Here is a 20124-nt window from a genome sequence, read left to right on the forward strand (position 1 = left end):
CCCACCAATCCTTCTTCTTGTTCCCTCAGGCCGCCTCCCCTCCCCATCTCAGCTGCCCCCCACTGGCCCATATCCTCAGTCACTGGGGGCTCCCCTCCTCATACAGTACCCCTAGGCTGACACCCCCACCCCGACCCATTGCCTCGACCTCCAAAGGATACTACTTGAGCACTAGTCTTCCCGGCCTTCTGGCCGTGGGCTCAGCATCTGGATTCGGCCATGGCAGGGCATTTCTGCCCACCCCAAGGGCGCTGAGTGCCCTCATGACTGGATCTCCTCTTCCACCTCCACCGTGGAGCCCTGGAATGCCCCGACCTACCGCACCTACGGCCATACCACCTGCGATTTGGTCTTCAGCCTGCATGGTTCCGCAGCCTTTCTTGGGGCGTTCTGAGAGCTGGCTAAACATTGAAGGGAATGAGGCTCCTTCAGAAACTCTGACCTCTAGCAGGAGATATCCTTAACGCCCCCTTCCCCAATCCCAATCCCCAGGAGCTGCGCCATTTCCCAAGACCCCTCTTACCGGGCCTCTGGGCACGAGACTTTCTCACGCAGCCTGCCCTGCCCCAAGCGTGTGGGTGAGCCTCCCAGCCTGGGCTGGTGCAGCCCAGCTACCCCCCCGGGTGACCAGCTTGCTGACCGCGGTCCCTGTCCTTGAGTTCTGGGAGTGAGTCAGGTGCCTCTGGGCCAGTCCCAGCCTGTCCTGCTCCCAGGACTCCGCATGTGGCCAGCGCCTGCAGAGCCCGGGCAGGACCAGCCCCGGGGCATTACCGGCGGCGGGACCTCCGGCGGCTGTCAGTCGGAGCGCAGGCCTGGCCACTCCGGAAGGCGGGCGCACGGGACTGCTGGGAGGATCGGCCGCAGGATTCTGGGTTACTCCGGCACTCCAGCCCGATCGATCGCGGTGGTGGGGCTCAGTGCAGCAGCATCTGCAGGCTTCCGGAGGGCGGCCCTTCCGCCCCCCATGCCCACCCCCACTCCTCCTACCATAGGCCGGGAAGGGCCGCCGGGGAGTTCCTCCCATTGGCCAAGATGGCCCCGGGGGTGGCCCTTACACAGAGCACGCCAAAAGATGAATGGACAGCGCCCAAGCGCCAGAAGCAGAAATATAAATGGATAGGGCCCAAACACCACCAAAGCCAGCAAGACAATTGGACAGAATAAGGTCCTCCCCTCGCTGTCCCTGTTAAGAAGCGGTGGGCAGCCGGCACCGGTGTGGCTCAGTGGATAGAGCGTCGGCCTGTGAACTGAAGGGTCCCGGGTTCGATTCCCGTCAGGGGCATGTACCTTGGTTGCGGGCACATCCCCAGTAGGGGGTGTGCAAGAGGCAGCTGGTCGATGGTTCTCTCTCATCGACGTTTCTAACTCTCTATCTCTCTTTTCCTCTCTGTGAAAAATCAATAAAATATATATTTTTTTAAAAAGCAGTGGGCATGAGCAGAAGGGGGTTGTCTTGGAGACCTGAGACCACCACGTGGTGTCTGTCTCAGGGCCGGGGGCTGCTCACCAGGGCTGGTGTGTGAATAAAGCCTCTTTAATTCCTTTTGCACTAGCACCTGCCTCGCAAGTTCCTGTGACCCCGGGCAGCAGAACCTCCGTTTTCCGGTTACAGCAGGAGTCACTCGTGGGCCTTGCCTCTCCTTTGGCCTCCTCCAGCCCAGGGTGGATGGGCCTTGCTGCTTCAACGCCATTCCTCATCCCAGGCCCAGTCAGCACTGCATGGTGCCTCCAAGCTAAGGGGGGGGGGGGGGATGAGAGGAGGGAGGTAGCTGTCAGACCACAGGTTCTTCCCTGATATTCCCAGGGTCCGGACCCATATGCTGCCAAAGTCTCCAGGCCTCAGGCGTTGGCAGGCTGGGCCAAAGTGCTCAGGAGATAGCAATTAAATTGGGCAAAAGAGTGGCAGCAGAGGGACCACCAGCCCTGGAACAACACCCAGTTGCTTTACCCTCTGCTGGCTCAGCCTGGGTGTGTGTGTATGTGTGTGTGTGTGTGTGCATGCGTGTGTGTGTGTGTGTGTGTGTGTGTGTGTGTGTGCTGGGGGCGGAAGGAGAGGCTGGAAGTGTAAGATGTGCCAGGGACCCTCTAGTGGGAGGTGACCCTGGTCTACTGATCTGCTGGGTGCTATTTGAGTTCTGTGTCTGGAAGGGGGTCAAGTTGCCAGGACAAGTACAGGGAGAGGTGGCAGGGCTAGGGCAGTGGTCGGCAACTGATTAGTCAACGGAGCCAAATATCAACACTACAACTATTGAAATTTCTTTTGAGAGCCAAATTTTTAAACTTAAACTTCTTCTAATGCCGCTTCTTCAAAATAGACTTGCCCAGGCCGTGGTATTTTGTGGAAGAGCCACACTCAAGGGGCCAGAGAGCCGCATGTGGCTTGCGAGCCGCAGTTTGCTGTCCACGGGGCTACGGCAATGCCTGGAGGGGTGTTTCTGTGCCCACGCTGCTGCTCTGCCCACAATCCTGGGGGTGGGGAGATGTGGTGTCTGCCCGAGGGCTGGGGGCTGCTCACTCTGGCTGGCACAACTGCACGCATGTGAGGTGGGCACCCACCTGTGAGATTAAGGCTGGTGCACTTCCCACATGTAAAGGCTTCCATGGAGCAGCTTTACTGGACCCTCCTCTGTGTCACATCTAATACCAGGACAGCTGCGTGGATTCTGAAGTGACTTTCCCCACCACTGAGACCAGGTGGAGGGAGGGGCGGGGTGGGAGGGCAGGAGCAGTGGGAACGTCCTTATTCTGCTAAAAAGCTGCTGCAAAGGTAACCATAGACATGCCATTTCCCACAGCCGGCTCCTGCTCCCCCTCTGCCTGTCTTTGGGGGATGGAAGAGTGGGAAGGGAGGGAGGGTACAGGGGAGGCCTCCCCACCCCCAGCTGCTTCCATGGGCAAGTATTTGTCCTGGGGGCTCAGCACCCATACTGTTCCGGGAACTGGGGATAACAGCAGGGAGGAAGCCTGCAGAAGGCCTTTCCCAGGGAGCTGACTTCCTTGGGGATAAAGTATCCCAGAATGCCAGAGAGGAACACAGCAAGCCGGCAGCTGGGTGAGGGGATCAAGAGAAATCACAGGAAGTCCTTGTTAGCAGGCCAAAGCCACAGACTCCAGGAAGGACTGGATGTGGAGGTGAACACGTGTGGTCACAAGGAGGACCCCCAGGGACCGGCTACCTGGTCAGGCTGACAGGGGGCCAAGGAGGGAAAAGCAGGCTGGGCAGGTGACACATGAAGGCTCTGCCTTGTCCGGCTAATGAGCTCCTTCCTGTGCTGTCTGCTTATCTCTGGAGTCTGCCTGCTCACTGTCACCTGCAGGCTGCCTATTCCTGCGGAGACTCTGGGCCTCTGCGCCCTTCATGCTCCCTGATGTCACCCTGCTGGGGTGGACACCTCTGTACCCAGTGTCTGTGCTCCCCACCTTCTCCCTGCACGCCCCCTCTTCTCCTGCCTCCACACAGCGTGCGCCTTGGGGCGTCTGGGAGTGCAGGGGAGTTAGCGCCTGCACACAGGTGTCTGCTGATGCAGCCAAGACTCACGGGATGAATCTTTGAGGGACACTCTGAGGTGCAAGGACTGTTCAATGAATGAAATAGATGGGCCACAGAAACACTGCGGTCATAGGCTGTTGTTACCTCTCTCACTGAGACACGGGGTATGTGTGTGAAGGAATGCATTTCCATTTATGCTACTTATTGGTTCGAGGTCGGAATTGCTATAATGAGTAGGTGTTTATGTATCATACACACAACAAAATCAAAGTGTAAATACCAGAAGAATATTTAGATGAACTTTGGTTTTTGGGTAGGGAAAAAATTTCCAAGTCTACTAAGTAAAGAGTTTCCTAAGCCTGATGGAATAATAATCAATAACATGACCCTGGCCTGGCGGCTCACAGGTTGGAGGACCATCCTGAAAATCAAAAGGTTGTGGGTTCCATTCCCTGTTAGGCACATCCTAGGTGGTGGGTTTGACTCCCAGTCAGGCCCTCTGCAGGGCAACCAATCCATGTTTCTTTCTCACATCGATGATTCTCTCTCTCTCTCTCTCTCTCTCTCTCTCTCTCTCTCTCATCTCCTAAAAATTAATAAAAACAATTTCTGAGATGACTATTTAAAAAATAAGCAATTACATTGTTTGAATTTTTACCTCGTTTCAATCACTGTTCTATATACTAAAGATCAATATTCTGCTTTCATCCTGAAATGCAGCAACATTTTCATTGTGGTTATCTTTAGTTGGGAGATGACGCGTAATTATTTTTTTTTTAAACCTTGGCCATGCTTTTATATTTTTATAGTGGGCATCAATTACATTTGTAAATAGAGAAAAATTAATAGTCATTCAGCAATTGTTCAGAGAACCTTCGAATTAGTTCCCAAGCGAACATTAGCTGAGGTCTGAGTTATCCTCGTCTCTTCACTGAAGGCCCGTCTTTCCTTTGGAAGTGCATGCACATGGCCCCTTCTCCTGATGCAGGAAGGAGGCCTGTGATGAAGTCCCTGAAGTCACGGAGCCTGGGGACCCAGCCTAATGACCGTGGGCCCCTGCGGCACAGCCCTGCTGTCCTCATGACTTTGAGCTGCTTCCCAAGTTCAATCCTTTCTAAACTCCTCACACAATCCCCATGCGACATGGACACTTATTCCTCTAGAGCAGTGGTTCTCAACCTTACTAATGCCACAACCCTTTAATACAGTTCCCCATGTTGTGGTGACCCCCCAACCATAAAATTATTCTTGTCGCTACTTCATAACTGTACATTTGCTACTGTTTGGAATCGTGATGTAAATATCTGCATTTCCCGATGGTCTTGGGCTCCACAGCAGCGGTTCTCAGCCTGTGGGTCACGATCCCCAGGGTGAGAACCGCTAGCAGGCTTTTCATCTTGTTCCGTTTTCCTCTTCTTCCATTTCCTACACTGTCCTCAAGAGGAACCAAATTGCACACCGCAATTCCAAACCAGGGACAAAGTTAAATATATTTTATTGATATTTTACAGAGAGGAAGGGAGAGAGATAGAGAGCTAGAAACGTCGATGAGAGAGAAACATCGACCACCTGCCTCTTGCATCCCCCCCCCCACCGGGGATGTGCCCACAACTAACCTACATGCCCTTGACTGGAATCGAACCCGGGACCTTTCAGTCCTCAGACCGACGCTCTACCACTGAGCCAAACCGGCTTCGGCAAACCAGGGACATATTTAAATAAACACAGAGGATCCAGTAACAAAACTCAGTCAGAGAATAATAACAGTTCACGTTTATTTTCTGCGGTAACAAACAATTTAGAACCCCCTCTTGTAGCTATGGGGAAACAATAGAATTGAGGGTACCAACGGGCTAGTGAGATAAACAATTGGCCGCCATGATGCTGTGGTTCCGTGCCTCAGGGAAGCAGGCACCCATAGGGACTCTAAGCCTTTAGCCCCATTTACTCTCTTGGGGTTAAGAAAAACAAAAATGGGGGCAAAATGTGCCTAATGGATTGAATCAGCAGGAAAAGCTCCTGGAGACAGGTGGAGATGGAAGCTTGCAGTTGCTCCATGTCTTCAGCAGTCAGGCGGCTAAAGGAGGGAAAAAGAAATGGAAAGAAAATATAACTTTGCACCTAGCTCTGTGTGTCCCCTCAGTTGGTGAGTACCTCCCTAGAGCTGACTTTTTAGTTATTATTTTCTTAGAGAGAGTGGATGTGAGGTGGGAGGAAGTGAGAGAGACAGAAAGAGAGAGAGGGGGAGGGAGAGAAACATAAATGTAAGAGGAGAAACACATGGATCAGTTGCTTCTCTCACACACTGGCCATGAACTGACTTGGGCTCGGGTAATGAACCTGCAAGCCAGGTAGGAGTCCTTAACAGGGCATTGAACCTTCCACCCTCCAGTGTGCCCTCCCATGCTCTAACCACTAGGCTTCACTGGCCAGGGCTGGAAGTGACTTTGGGAGGGGGGGATCTCCAATTCAATATTATAATGACACTCCTGAGTCCCACCCTTGACACCTGCCCGCCCCACCTCCATCCCCCACCATGACCCTCTTTAGAACTCACATAGCGAGAAGAGTGCCAGACACAGAGAACTCCACGTGAACTGCTGCAGGGTAAGTTTGGGTATGGGGGCCCAGTATATGGCAGGCGATCTCTGCCTCCATGGTTGATCTGAAGGGCACCATGAGGGAGCTGGAGGAGACTCAGTTAAGGCGCCATCCCATTCAGACTTTGCTGCTTCCTCTCAGGCCACTCTCACCCGACTTAGTCCCCTCACGTGTGCTCCCCCCATCCCGGTCCATTAGGCCGCATGCCCCTCCCCCACCTCCGCCATCTTTATATTCCGCCATTACCCACCCGCTCAGCTCCCCGGGCCGGCCATCCCTCAGCCTCACCCACTCCCCAGGCTGACCCCTCCTCATATCCCAGTGTCCAGCCTAGGCCCGTCCCCCCGGCCCCCGGCCCCGGCCATTTTTAAAAAAGGATACAACTGGAGCGGCACTGGTCTTGGAATCCTGGATAATGGCGATGGCTGCACATCAGCTCCCGGTACATGACCATCGTTTGCGGGGACGACCTGTACCACTCCCATGATAAAAGAACTGGCCTGCCCGCTGCCGCCTCTCCCGGGGCCCCGGGAGACTCCAGGGCCACGTTGGCCGCCAGGGCCCCCCGCACTGGCCTGGCCTCTTCCATCTCCAGCCACACCGCCGGCGCCTGGATCCCCAGCCTCCATGGTCCTCAGCCTCCTTCCCGCTCACTGCTCAGGGGGGAGGGGCGTCAGGAAGCTCCGCCTCCTTGGGCGCCAACAACTGAACTCCCCACAGCTCATGCGCACACAGGCCAATCCCATTTGCCAGAAACTTGGCCAATGAGTGCCCTAGGCACGTGACTGTTTCCCGCCAAGTCTGCCCAGCAACAAGCTGGCAGCCGAACCTCAGAGCCTGTGCAGTGACCAGTCCAGCGACCTTCTCGCGGGAGCAGTTTGCTGCTGGGGGACCTGTCATTGGTCTCAGTGGGTCAGGCGCCTCTGGGCCAGTCCCCGGGAGTCTTGCCTGGGCCCTGCCTGCCCTTCCCGCCCTGCTCACGTGTACCCCCAGCTCAGACCCCGGAGGACCCGGGATGGATGGGCCTTGCTCCTGCAGGAACACTGCTCATCCGGGCACTGTCCCATAGTGCTGCCCGCCAGCCTGGGGGAGGGCAGCTGCCAGCCCCACTGCCTCTGCCTGGCATGCACACTGCCCTGTCTCAGACCTCAGGCTCGAGCGGGCTGGGTCCCGCTGCTCAGGAGGGACCAGCACGTTGGACAAAAGCACAAAAGGAGCGGGAGCACCGCCCCTGAGACAACTCCCAGCCCCTCTGCCCTCTGTGGGCTCAGCCCTCATGGGGCTCGCCCTCATTTAGAAGCAAAGTCTCTTCATTCTGTCGTGGAAGGGTGAGTGTGGCTAGCGGTGTGGAGGAAGACTGGTGGTGTCAGGAGAAGGGAGCCCTCAGCTGGTATTATGACCCGGTGTCTGCTGATCTCCTTGGGACAAGTTTAGTTCTGTGTCTGGGAAGGGGGCCTATTCCCCAGGAAAGGTACCAGGAGAGGTGGGCAGGGCGAGGGAAATGACCGGACACATGTTCCTGTGCCCACGCTGCTGCTCTGCCCACAACCGTGGCAGTGAGTACATGTGGTGTCTGTCCCAGGGCTGGGGGCTGCTCACATGTCTGGCACAACTGCAGGCATGTGAGGTGGGCACCAGGCTGGGAAGGGACCAGGGAATGGGCGCCCACCTGTGAGCTTAAGGCTGGTGCACTTCCCACATGTCAAGGCTTCCATGGAGCAGCTTTACTCAACCCTCGTCTGTGTCACATCTAATCCCAGGACAGCTGCATGGATTCTGAAGTAACTTTCCCCACCCCCGAGACCAGGTGGAGGAGTGGTGCAGGCTGGGGGATCAGAGGAGACATCCCTTTCTGCTAAAAAACAACAAAAATCAATCCTGGAAATGTAACAATTGAAAGCCCATTTCCCACAGCCGGCTCCAGCTCCCCCTCTGCCTGATTTGGGGGATGGAAGAGTGGGAAGGGGGGGAGGGTACACGGGAGGCCTCCCCACCCCCAGCTGCTCCCATGGGCAAGTATTTGTTCTGGGGGCTCAGCACCCACACTGTTCGGGGAACTGGGGATAACAGCAGGGAGGAAGCCTGCAGAAGGCCTTTCCCAGGGAGCTGGCTTCCTTGGGGAGAAAGGATCCCAGGATCCCAGAGAGGAACACAGCAAGCCGGGCAGCTGGGTGAGGGGATCAAGAGAAATCACAGGAAGTTGTTGTTAGCAGGTCAAAGCCACAGACTCCAGGAAGGACTGGATGTGGAGGTGAACACGTGTGGTCACAAGGAGGACCCCCAGGGACCAGCATACCTGGTCAGGCTGACAGGGGGCCAAGGAGGGAGAAGCAGGCTGGGCAGGTGACACATGAAGGCTCTGCTTTCATTGGATAATGAGCTCCTTCCTGTGCTGTCTGCTTATCTCTGGAGTCTGCCTGCTCACCGTCACCTGCAGGCTGCCTCTTCCTGCTGAGACTCTGTGCCCCTGTGCCCTCATGCCCGCTGACGTCACCCTGCTGTGGTGGACATCTCTGTACCCTGTGTCTACAGTCCCCTTTTTCTCCCTGCATGCACCGCTTCTCCTGCCTCCACACAGCCTTTGCACAGGGGGTTTGGGAGTGCAGGGAAGTTAGCGCCTGCACACAGGTCTCTGCTGATGCAGCCAAGACTCACATGATAAATCCTTTGAGGGACACTCTGAGGTGCAACTGGCTGTTCCATGAATGAAATAGATGGGAAAAATGAGCAGTGAGGTCATAGGCTGTTGTTACTAGTAAATATCACACTAACACATGTGAGGCTACTTATTTATATAGGATATGAATTGTTTTTAATGAGTAGGTATGTATTTATCATACATACAATAAAATCAAAGTGAAAATACGTGATGAAAATTTAGATGAACTTTGATTTTTGCAAAGGAAAAAACTTTCCTAAGCTTACTAACAATGGAATAATAATAATCTATGGCATGACCCTGGCCAGTGGCTCCTGTGTTTGGAGCACCATCTTCTATACTACGGGTGTCGAACTCAATCAGAGAAGGGGCCAAAATCTAAAACCCAGCCTAAATCGCGGGCCGAATGGTTTACTGAACAGTCATAAACTGACAATGTCATAAACTGACAGCGGAATGCAGTGATGACAGCGCGGTGCGGGCCACATTGCAAGGCCTGGCGGGCTGGATTTGGCCCACGGGCCTTGTGTTTGACACATGTGGTCTATACCAAAAGATTTTGGTTTGATTCCCAGTCAGGGCATAGGCCTGGTGTTGGCTTCCATCCATGGTCAGGGTGCTTCTAAAGGCAAATAATCCTTGTTTCTCTCTCTTCCCTTTTCTCTCTTCTCTTTTCTCTCTTGTCTCTCTCTCTCTCTCTCCCTCTCTCTCTCTCTTCCTCGTTCTCAAAAATTAATTAAGACATAATCTGGGATGAAAATTGTATAAAAAGAACCAATAACAAGAATTGAGTGGTTACCATGTTCCAGTCACTGTTCTAAATACTAAACATGAGTTAGCTCATTCCATCTTGAAATACACCAACATTTTCATTCTGATTTTCATTAGTAGGGAGATGACTGGTAATTCTTTTCTGAATTTTCCCATTATTTTTTTCTTTCTGGTTTGGCTATGAGCATAGATTACATTCGTAAGCAACAACAAAAAATTCAGAAAGTTATTCAGCAACTGATGCTCAGAAAAACTCCTATTTAGTTCTCTTTGCTGAAGTTTTAATTATTGGGTACTACTCAGTGAAGGCGCATCTTTCCTTTGAAAGTGTGTGCACTTGGCCCCTTCTCCTGATGCAGGAAGGAGGCTGTGATGAAGTCCCTGAAGTCACGGAGTCTGGGGACCCAGCCTAATGACTGTGGGCCCGTGAGGCACAGCCCTGCTGTCCTCATGACTTTGAGCTGCTTCCCAAGAGCAATGCTTTCTAAACTCCTCACACAATCCCCATGCGACATGGACACTTATTCCTCTAGAGGCAACTGCAAGTTTGCTGTCATCAGCTTTTCATCAGGATGACACATGATAATAGTTTGCTCTTCTAATCCTTCCAAGTACTCCAGTACACGTGCACCTGTGTGCATGAGCAAGGAACCCATGCACACGCAGCTACATACTCAGGACGTTGTCAGCACATCCAGTCTCTTGGGTCCACTGAAACCCTTTGTCTGCCCAGCGGTTAAGGCCTTCACATTTCTGAATCAAACAAGACGTGCTTGGAATGTAGTAAATATGTCTCAAAACATATTAGGTACAATAGGTAATGATTAAGTCTAAGAGGTGTCAGGGCCAGGGAGGATACATTCAAATCAGCAAGGATCTTTGTACCAGTTGCAAGATACTCAACATCTTTCTTCGATTCCTCCATTATTTCCCACTTAACTTGGAGCACAAATCTTTAGTATGACCTCTGGTCACTGCCAACTCTCTGACCCCTCTTCTGCTACTCTCTTCCCTCTCCTCGCTACCCTCCAGTCTTTGCTCCAATCTCAATGTCACAACCGGCAACCACCCCACTTAAAATTGCAAACCACTTCTCCTAGTACTCCTTATTCTTTCCCCTGCTTTATTTCATGTCGTATGACTCTCCACCTGCACAGAGTTATTGCTTTTGTTTCTTCACTGTCTTTCCCCATTATTATAGAATGTCCATGGGTGCCTGGAACAGTGTATTGAAATAAATGTTTCTTGAATTATTGAATAATGAAAGTTAATGCAGAAAATGTAGGAAAGCATCCTTGTGGTCTAGGAATAGGGAAGAACTTTTTAAAAATATATATATTTTATTGATTTTTCACAGAGAGAAGGGTGAGGAATAGAGAGTTAGAAACATCAATGAGAGAGAAACATCGAACAGCCCTTGACTGGAATTGAACCTGGGACCCTTCAGTCCGCAGGCCGACGCTCTATCCATTGAGCCAAACTGGTTTTGGCAAGAATTTTTTCAATGTTGTTTAAAACTAATAAAGAATTAATATCAAGAATATATTTTAAAAACAACCTCCTGGTTATCAAGAAGAAAACAGCACCCCCAATTTTCTCCCTGGGCAGAGGATATGAGTGGTTTAGTTACAGTAGAAGAAACCCCCAAAGACCCCAAGGATATGGTGCAGTGGGCACAGTCCTAGCAGAGGGCACCCTGACTCACTGTCCAATAAAGCATGCCCATCTGTAAACCCGGCAGTTGTGCTCTTGGGAAACGGTGGCCTACCCCCTTAAGGAGTAAATGTGAGCATGTTCTCACAGCATTGTCTGTGGAGAGGGAAGACAGGGCCCCTAAGTGTCCCACTGACTTTCTCTTTTGCCCTTGGTGCAGACCATGGGGGTGTCAGCCACATGCACTGAACGTTCCCCATCTCCACCGAAAGCTTTTCGACAGAGGCGCTGACGAAAACTCACAGCTGACCAGGGTCGTCTGCAGTCCATTTGCTAAAAGTGAGGGATAGCTGAAACTGGTTTGGCTCAGTGGATAGAGCATCGGCCTGTGAACTGAAAGGTCCCGGATTCGATTCCGGTCAAGGGCATGTACCTTGGTTGCAGGCACATCTCCAGTAGGGGGTGTGCAAGAGGCAGCTGATCGATGATTCTCTCTCATCGATGTTTCTAACTCTATTCCTCTCTCTTCCTCTCTGTACAAAAATCAATAAAATATATATATATATATTTTTTAAAAAAGTGAGGGATAAAAATCAAATTAAAGGCGATGACTCTTACACCAGCACACCACCCCCTCTCCGGACACCTGACACTCTGTTTATGCATGACACAGCCCCTCTCTGGCTAAGACTGACTCTTAGGCCCTGACTCTTGCCCCTACTCCATCTTGGCTCCTTCTATAACTGACACAGCCAGCCTGCTGCCCTTCACGTTGAACTTCTCTTAAATCGCCTGCAGGTGGTGTTGGTCATCTTTGTCCTTGGACCTGCTGGCCATCTCAGCCTCCAGGAGGCACCAGAAAGGCACGGGGAGCTTGCTGCAGGAGTCCTGGTTAAGGGGCGATCCGCAGCTGAATTTTCCAGTGCCTCGGGCTTCCTTGTACCTCAAAGGCTGGCCTTCACCCCAGGCTTCCCTCAAGTTGTCCTCTGACACCCTCCACTACCCCACGACCCTCCCCCCCGCCCCCTCCTGTCTCTGGCTACCTAGGCCTGCGACCTTCCACACTCAGCTAATTCTGTCCCACTTCTGCTACTCCCTCAGGCTGCTTCATTACTCTCCAGCCTCCTCAGCTGTCCACTCACCTCCTATCGTGCTGCCCCAGGTCCCCTTGCTGCTCCCATTTTCATCTTCCCCAGGCTGCCCTGTGCCCTGTCCCCAAAAGCCAGCCCTAGGCTTGTAGGATGTCTCTGAGCCACCCCTTGGCTACCAGTCCTCAGGGCATCCACAGAAAGGATGCCAGACCATCGTTGGATTTCCTGGTCCTGCAGCCTCTGATGTTGCCAGTCTACCTGGCCCAGAAACAAGGAGCACCTGTGGCTGCTGCTCCCATCGTTTCCTCACTCCTGGCCACCCGGGGAAGCAGGGCCACACTGGCCAGGAGGGCTGCAAGGTAGAGCCGCCAGGACCACGCTGGCCTTCCAGATCGCTGTGGAGAGCATGGCTGGTAGTGTCTCCGGTGCCACCCTGGTCTGCAGGGCCTCCGAGTCTACCCCCTGCACCAGCTGTCCCACCCGCGTCTCTGCCTGCAGCCTGCTGGGCTGCTGCCAAGTCCCTGCACCCTCTGACTCCGCTTAAAGACGATGACTGCCCCCTGGGCCCACAAATGAGGGGCTGAGGCTTCCGCAGGAAGTCCCACCGTCTCACGCACACAGGCAACCAGGAGTCTCCAGGGCGCCTTGTGCGCACACCACCCTTTGGGTTCAGAGGGATGCCACGGGTCCAGGCCACCCTGGCGCACAGACCCAGACCTAAAGGCTCAGCCAGTGAGGACCCCGTGGGAAGCTCTGCCCCGGGAGCGCTATGCACCCAGGGCGCCTGTGTGCGCACACCGCCCCTTGGGATGCAGAGGCAGTGCCCCTGTTCCAGGCCATCCTGGCGCACAGACCCTGAGACGCTCAGGCAATGAGGACCCACAGGAAGCTCTGCCCCAGGAGACTATGCACCCAGGCGCCTGCGCAAACAGACCTCCACCCGCTTGTTTCCTGGCCAGAGGGGCTGCTGGGCTGGGGCTGCTGGGAACCTGTTTCCCGCCATCTGGCCCTGCCCCAGGCTTCCTGGTGAGCCTCAGAGCCTCTGGCAGCACAGGCCTGGCCGCCCTCATGTAACACTGTTATCTGACCCCTGTCCCCTGTTATCGAGTTCTGGAAGGGGCTCAGGCGCCTCTGGACGGGTCCCGGCCTGTCTTCCCTCTGGTCTCCACCTGCTGCTGCATCTGAATCTGCAGAGACGGTGGGCCCCGCCCTGGGGGATTCCCAGCAGCAGTCTCTCCTCAGTCCCTCTTCACTGCTGAGTGCGATTTCTCGCACAAATGTATCATTATCTGTGTTACCGTTCACCTATTGATGGACATTTGGGTTATTCTTAATTGAGTTGATATAACAATTTGTGAGGACATATGGTTTTAATTAGTAAGAAACTGAAGAACTTTTTCAATATGATTATGCCAGCTTACATTCCCACCAGCAAACTACGAACTTTTCATTTTGTCCGTTTTCTCTTTTAGTCAAAGTTGTACCTTTAAACTTTATTCTTCTTTTTCACAGTTGCTGTTTCTATTCTGGATTCTTTGCATTTCCACACTCATATTTTTCTTCACACACATTTTGTAATCAGTTTGCCATCTTCTGCCAAGTCAGGATTTTTATTAGGTTTACATAAAATTTATAGAATGGTGTGCTGAGAATGTACAACTTATAAATACTGGGTCTTCCAATCCATGAACTTGACATATTTCTCCACTTATGTAGGTTTTCTTTAATTTTTCTTGTCAACAGTTTTTATTAGTTTTCACTGTAAATATTTTGTACGTGTTATCTTAAGTGCATCACTAAGCATTTCATGTTTTGGAATGCCATTAGAAATGATAGTGGTTTTTTATGCCAAAACCGGTGTGGCTCAGTGGATAGAGCGTCGGTCTGTGGACTGAAAGGTCCCAGGTTCGATTCCGGTCAAGGGCATGTACATGGGTTGCAGGCACATCCCCATTAGAGGGTGTGCAGGAGGCAGCTGATCAATGTTTCCCTTCATAGATGTTTCTATTGTAGCTTTCTATCCCTCTCCCTCTCCTTTCCTCTCTGTAAAAATCAATAAAATATTTTTTAAAAAAGAAATGAGCCGAAACCGGTTTGGCTCAGTGGTAGGTTCGGTCTGCGGACTGAAAGGTCCCAGGTTCGATTCCAATCAAGGGCATGTACATTGGTTGCGGGCACATCCCCGGTAGGGGGTGTGCAAGAGGCAACTGGTCGATGTTTCTCTCTCATCGACGTTTCTAGCTCTCTATCTCTCTCCCTTCTTCTCTGTAAAAAATCAATAAAATATATTTTTTTAAAAAATGAAACATTGACAGTAGTATTCCATGACAGACACAGAATTGAATTGGAAAAATAAAAAAATAAAACAAAATTGGGTATCATCATGCTACTGTCACAGAAATCTTATACAAATCCCTTCCCTTCACTTGGCCTCAGGTTCCCTATCTGTAAAAAATATTTCAAACTCTTCTGAATCCAATATATTCATAGTCTATCACCTATACAGGATTTAGTTCAGTCATTTAAAAAAAGGTCGTAGGTGTGAGTATTAATCACAATATCTAACATTGACCTTGACATTTTTGGCACAGGAAAGCATTTGGTATAAGAAAAGAAAGCTACTTCTCATATTTTATTTCTTTATTTTGCATAGGTAAAATAAATTTGATAGGTCACTACTTCTGATAAGTAGATAAGATATCAAATTAATTTCTGAAGCAATATATCCCCCAAACCTTGCTACCCAAAGTTTATATACAATAATGAATTAATGATGTGATCTCAAAGGAATACTATAAAATTGATTATTTCAGTGAAATAGTTTTATTCTTTAAATCCCAGTGCTAGCCATGAAATTAAAAATGTTTATATTTTATATTTTGAGCCACATAAATACAATGAGTTTTCTTTAAAGAAATCAACCCATACACATTGGAAGCTGGATAACATTAAAAGAACATCATCTTTTGTTATCTTGATTTTTACCCTGAAATATTAATCATCTGACACTCATTCTTAGTTTTTAAAGGACTTCAAATATTGCAACCAGCAGATTCTACTTCAATATATATTTTAATTTTAGATACATGTTATTATGTATGAAAAAATCAATAAAGAGAATATTTAATTAAGATTAAAAATGTAACTACAGGGTATATACATATGATATATGCACTTTAGTAGTGCCTTTTTCTAAAATTTCTAAGTAATCTGCTGAAACCGGTTTGGCTCAGTGCATAGAGCGTCGGCCTGCAGATTGAAAGGTCCCAGGTTCGATTCTGGTCAAGGGCATGTACCTTGGTTGCAGGCACATCTCCAGTAGGGGGTGTGCAAGAGGCAGCTGATGGATGATTCTCTCTCATTGATGTTTCTAACTTTCTATCCCTCTTTCTTCCTCTCTGTAAAAAATCAATAAAATATATTTTAAAAAATAAATAAAATAAAATTTCTAAGTAAAAAAAATATATATATATTTTTTTTTAAAAAGAAATGATAGTAGTTTTTTTAAATGTTACTTTTCTTTTTTATAGGTAGTATTTTCTACACACAGAAACACATCCTGTCCTCTCTTAATAAAGCCAATGAAGAGGTGATTGTGGGTGGATGGGAGCTGAATGCCAGGTTCCAAAATTCTGGCCGCATCTCAGGTGCCTCTGAGCCTCAGTTTCCCACCTCCAAAGCTTGAAGTAGCAGCCCCTTCCTCCTGGTCTTCTGATGGCTACATAGAGTGATGAACAGGAAGTATTCAAGCCAGAAAATAATTGCAAGTCTCCATTCCCCAAGGAGACTAACGCCCACTAGTAAAATGGGCAGAGGATGCAAACAGGCAATAGGAAAGTTTGGAAAGCTTCTCTGTGAAATGTCATACAAATGTCCAACATAATGTAAATGGAGCCACATGAAACACCAATCTGAAAGCATATATGCACCCCGATGTTCACAGTAGCATTGTTTACAATAACTAAGATCTTTAAGCAACCCAAGTGCCCATTAGTAAATGAATTCACACACACACACACACACACACACACACACACACACACACACACACACCAAAAAGCTGTGGTACATTTACACAGTGGAATACTATGCAACAGTAAAAAAGAAGGATCTCTTAACCTTTAAGACAGTATGGAGGGACTGGGAAGGTATTATGATAAGCGAAATAAGCTGGTCAGAGAAAGACAAGTGTCACATGATCTCAATTTTATGTGAAATATTATGGAGAAAATAAAATGACCAGCAATACAGACCCAGAGGAATGGAAACATGGAACAGATTGATGAATCTCAGAGGGAAGGGGGATGGGAGGAGGTGGGAAAAGATTAACCAAAGAACTTATAAGCATATATGCATAACCCATGGACACATTCAATAGTGGCATATGGGTGGGGTGGGGTGGAGGGAGTCAAAGGGGGGGAAAGGGGACCTCTGTAACAATAAAGATAAATTTTTTTAAAAAATGGAACAGCCTTGCCCATCTTTTGCCTCAAACCATTAGAATGTTAAAACCAGGCAAATTAACCTTTGAACAGGGCCTAGGGTAACCTTGTGTGCCAAAGAACTGTTTACAAACACAACAAGAGCCCTGACCAGAGGTACTCTGTGATAAGAGCGTCAATACGTGCGCCAAAGTCTCCAGGGTGCGAGTCCAGGTAAAGGGCAGGTACCTGGGTTTCGGGTTCACTCCTTTCCATGGTTGGAGTGCCTGTGGGAGGTAACCAGTGAATGTGTTCTCTCAAATTGATGTCTCTTTCTCTCCCTCTCACTGTAGCTCTAGCTCTCTCTCCCCTGCCCTTCTTGCCTTCAAATTCCAAGAAAACCAAAGGGAAAAAGATCCTCAGGTGAGGACTAAACAAAAAACACATCAGAAAGCAGGTATTGTGACTACTGGACTGAAATGTTGAAACATCATTAAGCATAAACATCACTATGTTTTATCTGCACCGACAGAAATGCCTCCTTTCTGTGGATGTAACTGTTCCAGGCCTTTCTCAGAAAGACCCTCTCCCTTTGACTCCTAATTGGAACACTATTTGCCTGAATCAATGCTTTCCCGAATAGCTATTCTTTTGGCCTCAAATAAATGTCATTTGCCTTTCACTTTGAAAGGCCTTTTGTGTGTAGGTTAACACAGGAAATAGTTTCAGCTTTGCAGCCACGTGATCCTTGGCATCCACTGGACTCTGCAGTTGTGGCGGGAAAGCTTCCCTAACCAGGATGTGGACCAATCTGCTCCAACACAATGTACTGGCTGGCTGCATTCAGGCCAGAGGCCATAGTTTATGGAGTCCTGAGTTAAATCAGTCAGAAGTTCTTTTTTAAAAATAATAAAAAAATATATGTTTATTTTTTTAAGACATTTAATAACAATACTTCAGCCCTGGCAGGTGTTGCTTAGTTGCCTGAGAATCATCCCATGTACTGAAAGGTCACCAGTTTGATTCCTGGTCAGGGCACATTCCTTATCAGGATACATAACAGGTGCAGCCCAATCAATGTTTCTCTCTCTCCCTCTCCCTTCCTCTTTCTTAATATATATATATATATATATATATATATATATATATATATATATATATATGTATGTATGTATATATGTACATATGTATATATGTATATATATCTCCACACTGGCACATACGTTAAGGCAAAGTCTCCTGGAGAGGCATCTCCACCTGGCTGGGGACTCAAGGTGAATACACTCCACTCCTCTTAGGTCAATAGAAGGGCTTCTCCCTCATATTCACTGAGCTGTCCTGCATCCCAAAGGAGATTCTCAGACATATTGATGGGCCTACCACACCTGGGATCATTTTTTTTCTTACTCTCACCCAAGGGTATGGTTATTGGTTTTAGAGAGAGGAAAAGGAGGAAGGGGGGTGTGTGTGTGTGTGGAGAGAGAGAGAGAGAGAGAGAGAGAGAGAGAGAGAGAGAGAGAGAAGAAGAAGAAGAAGAAGAAGAAGAAGAAGAAGAAGAAGAAGAAGAAGAAGAAGAGGAGGAGGAGGAGGAGGAGGAGGAGGAGGAGGAGGAGGAGGAGGAGGGAGAAGAAGAAGAAGAAGAAGAAGAAGAAGAAGAAGAAGAAGAAGAAGAAGAAGAAGAAGAAGAAGAAGAAGAAGAAGAAGGGAGAACATTAATTGGTTTGCCCCAACTGGGGAACAAACCTGCAATCTAGGCATATGCCCTGACTGGAAATCGAACGGGAACCATTTTAGTATATAGGACAACGCTCCAACCAATTGAGGCATAACAGCCAGGGCCACACCTGGGATCATTTTGATAGCTGTGTTCACTTCACTCTGTACACCTGGTCAAACTTCCAGGCCAGGATAAAATTCCCATATTCCCATTATCCGTCACCATGAGACCTGCCTTGTTGATGACCATTTGAAGTTCAACCATGCCCCCAAACTCAGATCACTGGGATGTAAGTCATTGGTATTACCTCAATGGGGAATCACACTCCTGATCCTCAAGGTTCTTTGAATCTTTTCTGAAAGTGACATCACGATAAAGCACTGGTATAGCCCACTACAATGTTCTCCTGGGTCAGACAGCCTCCACCGCCTTTGACAAGATTGAGCTTAGCATCTGCTCTGGGTGTTGGTCCAGATCACTGAACGTTAAGCCAGACTGCAGGGTGAGCTGATGGACCTGGAAGGAGGTGGGAACACAGACAAGGGTCACATTCCCTTGTTTTATTCTTCCAGCTATTTGCTGCACAGCATGGGCAACTGTAGAACCACTTCCAATCCCCAGCGCTTGGTTATTCCTCATGAGATTCTCCATCTCTGGGAGGCCCTCAAGCTTCTTGACCTCCTCAGCCTTGGACATCGTGGAGGGGGGTGGCAAGATGCTGGTGGCTTCCCTACCATTGGTGCTTGTTCTGCCTGAGCCACCTCGAATCCCAGACAGCTCTCACTGGGGTGGGCTGAGGGCCAGCCCTAGGTGCCAGAGCAGCAGGGCTAGGACCAGCCTGTAGATGGTGCTCAGGATGGCGCCCCTTTACATAATCGTCCTAGATGTCCTGATATTTGGTCTCACATGTAGTTTTCTCACACTCTGTAGCTCAGTTGGCCATGGTGAAGATATGCCTAAATCCAAGGTCTCTCTGAACCTTAACAATAAGAGCTCTGCTTGGTCCATTAACATGGTTGTCTGAGTCAGTACAAATTCCCTGCTCAGCTTAGGGAATCAGGTGAACAGAGAATCTCTATGGGCAATCAAACATTAAAGCAGCTTATGGTTCATACAGAGAGAAGTGGTTAAAGAGAGTATCCAAAATTAATGACCCCTTTTATGGTGAATTTGATACAAAATGTGGCACTATCCCAATGATATGCTTGTTACCTTGTCTATTGGAATATTCTTGCTGGTCTTTACAGCATTCAATCATTCGACAAACTCTCTGATCACTTATGATTTATCAAGCACTCTTCTAGGCACTGGAAAAAAGAGATTAAGAAAGTCCATGCTCTCAGGAAACCAGCAGTCAGAAAACTGGATACCCTACATATAAATACATAAATGCAAAAGAGGGTTATGAGCTATTAAAGAAGCAAATCTGAAATTAGAGAGCTCTCTAGCAAAGAAACCATATTGGAGACAAGGACAGATGACATAATTTGCAGAGCCTAGTACACAATGAAAATTCTGAACCCCTAATTTAAAAATCATTATGAATCTCAAGACAGCAGCAATAAAGCATTCATTCAGAATCACTCCTGGGCTTTTCCTGCACCAAGGATAACTGTTATGAGACTGAGCATCATGGCAACCCGGTATGCAGACACTTGGATGATTCTTTGTGTCTCAGTCCTATTTCTACATCCTCTGAAGCCAGCAGGATACTCGTCCAT

General features: G+C 49.2%; 1 pseudogene across 1 annotated transcript in view; it reads right to left on the reverse strand.

The window, feature by feature from the left end:
* The window catches only part of LOC311615382 (ribose-5-phosphate isomerase-like), a 49508-nt pseudogene extending 29384 nt beyond the window's left edge, over positions 1-20124 (reverse strand). Inside the window, exons 1-2 of the transcript in view lie at positions 20094-20124; positions 18502-19164 (exon numbers count right to left, since the gene is read on the reverse strand). The product of the transcript in view is annotated as a ribose-5-phosphate isomerase-like (transcript). The remainder of the gene's footprint in view (positions 1-18501; positions 19165-20093) is intronic.

This window comes from Pipistrellus hanaki, assembly GCF_964339955.1.
Source record: "Pipistrellus hanaki genome assembly, chromosome: X".
Lineage (NCBI taxonomy): Eukaryota > Metazoa > Chordata > Mammalia > Chiroptera > Vespertilionidae > Pipistrellus > Pipistrellus hanaki.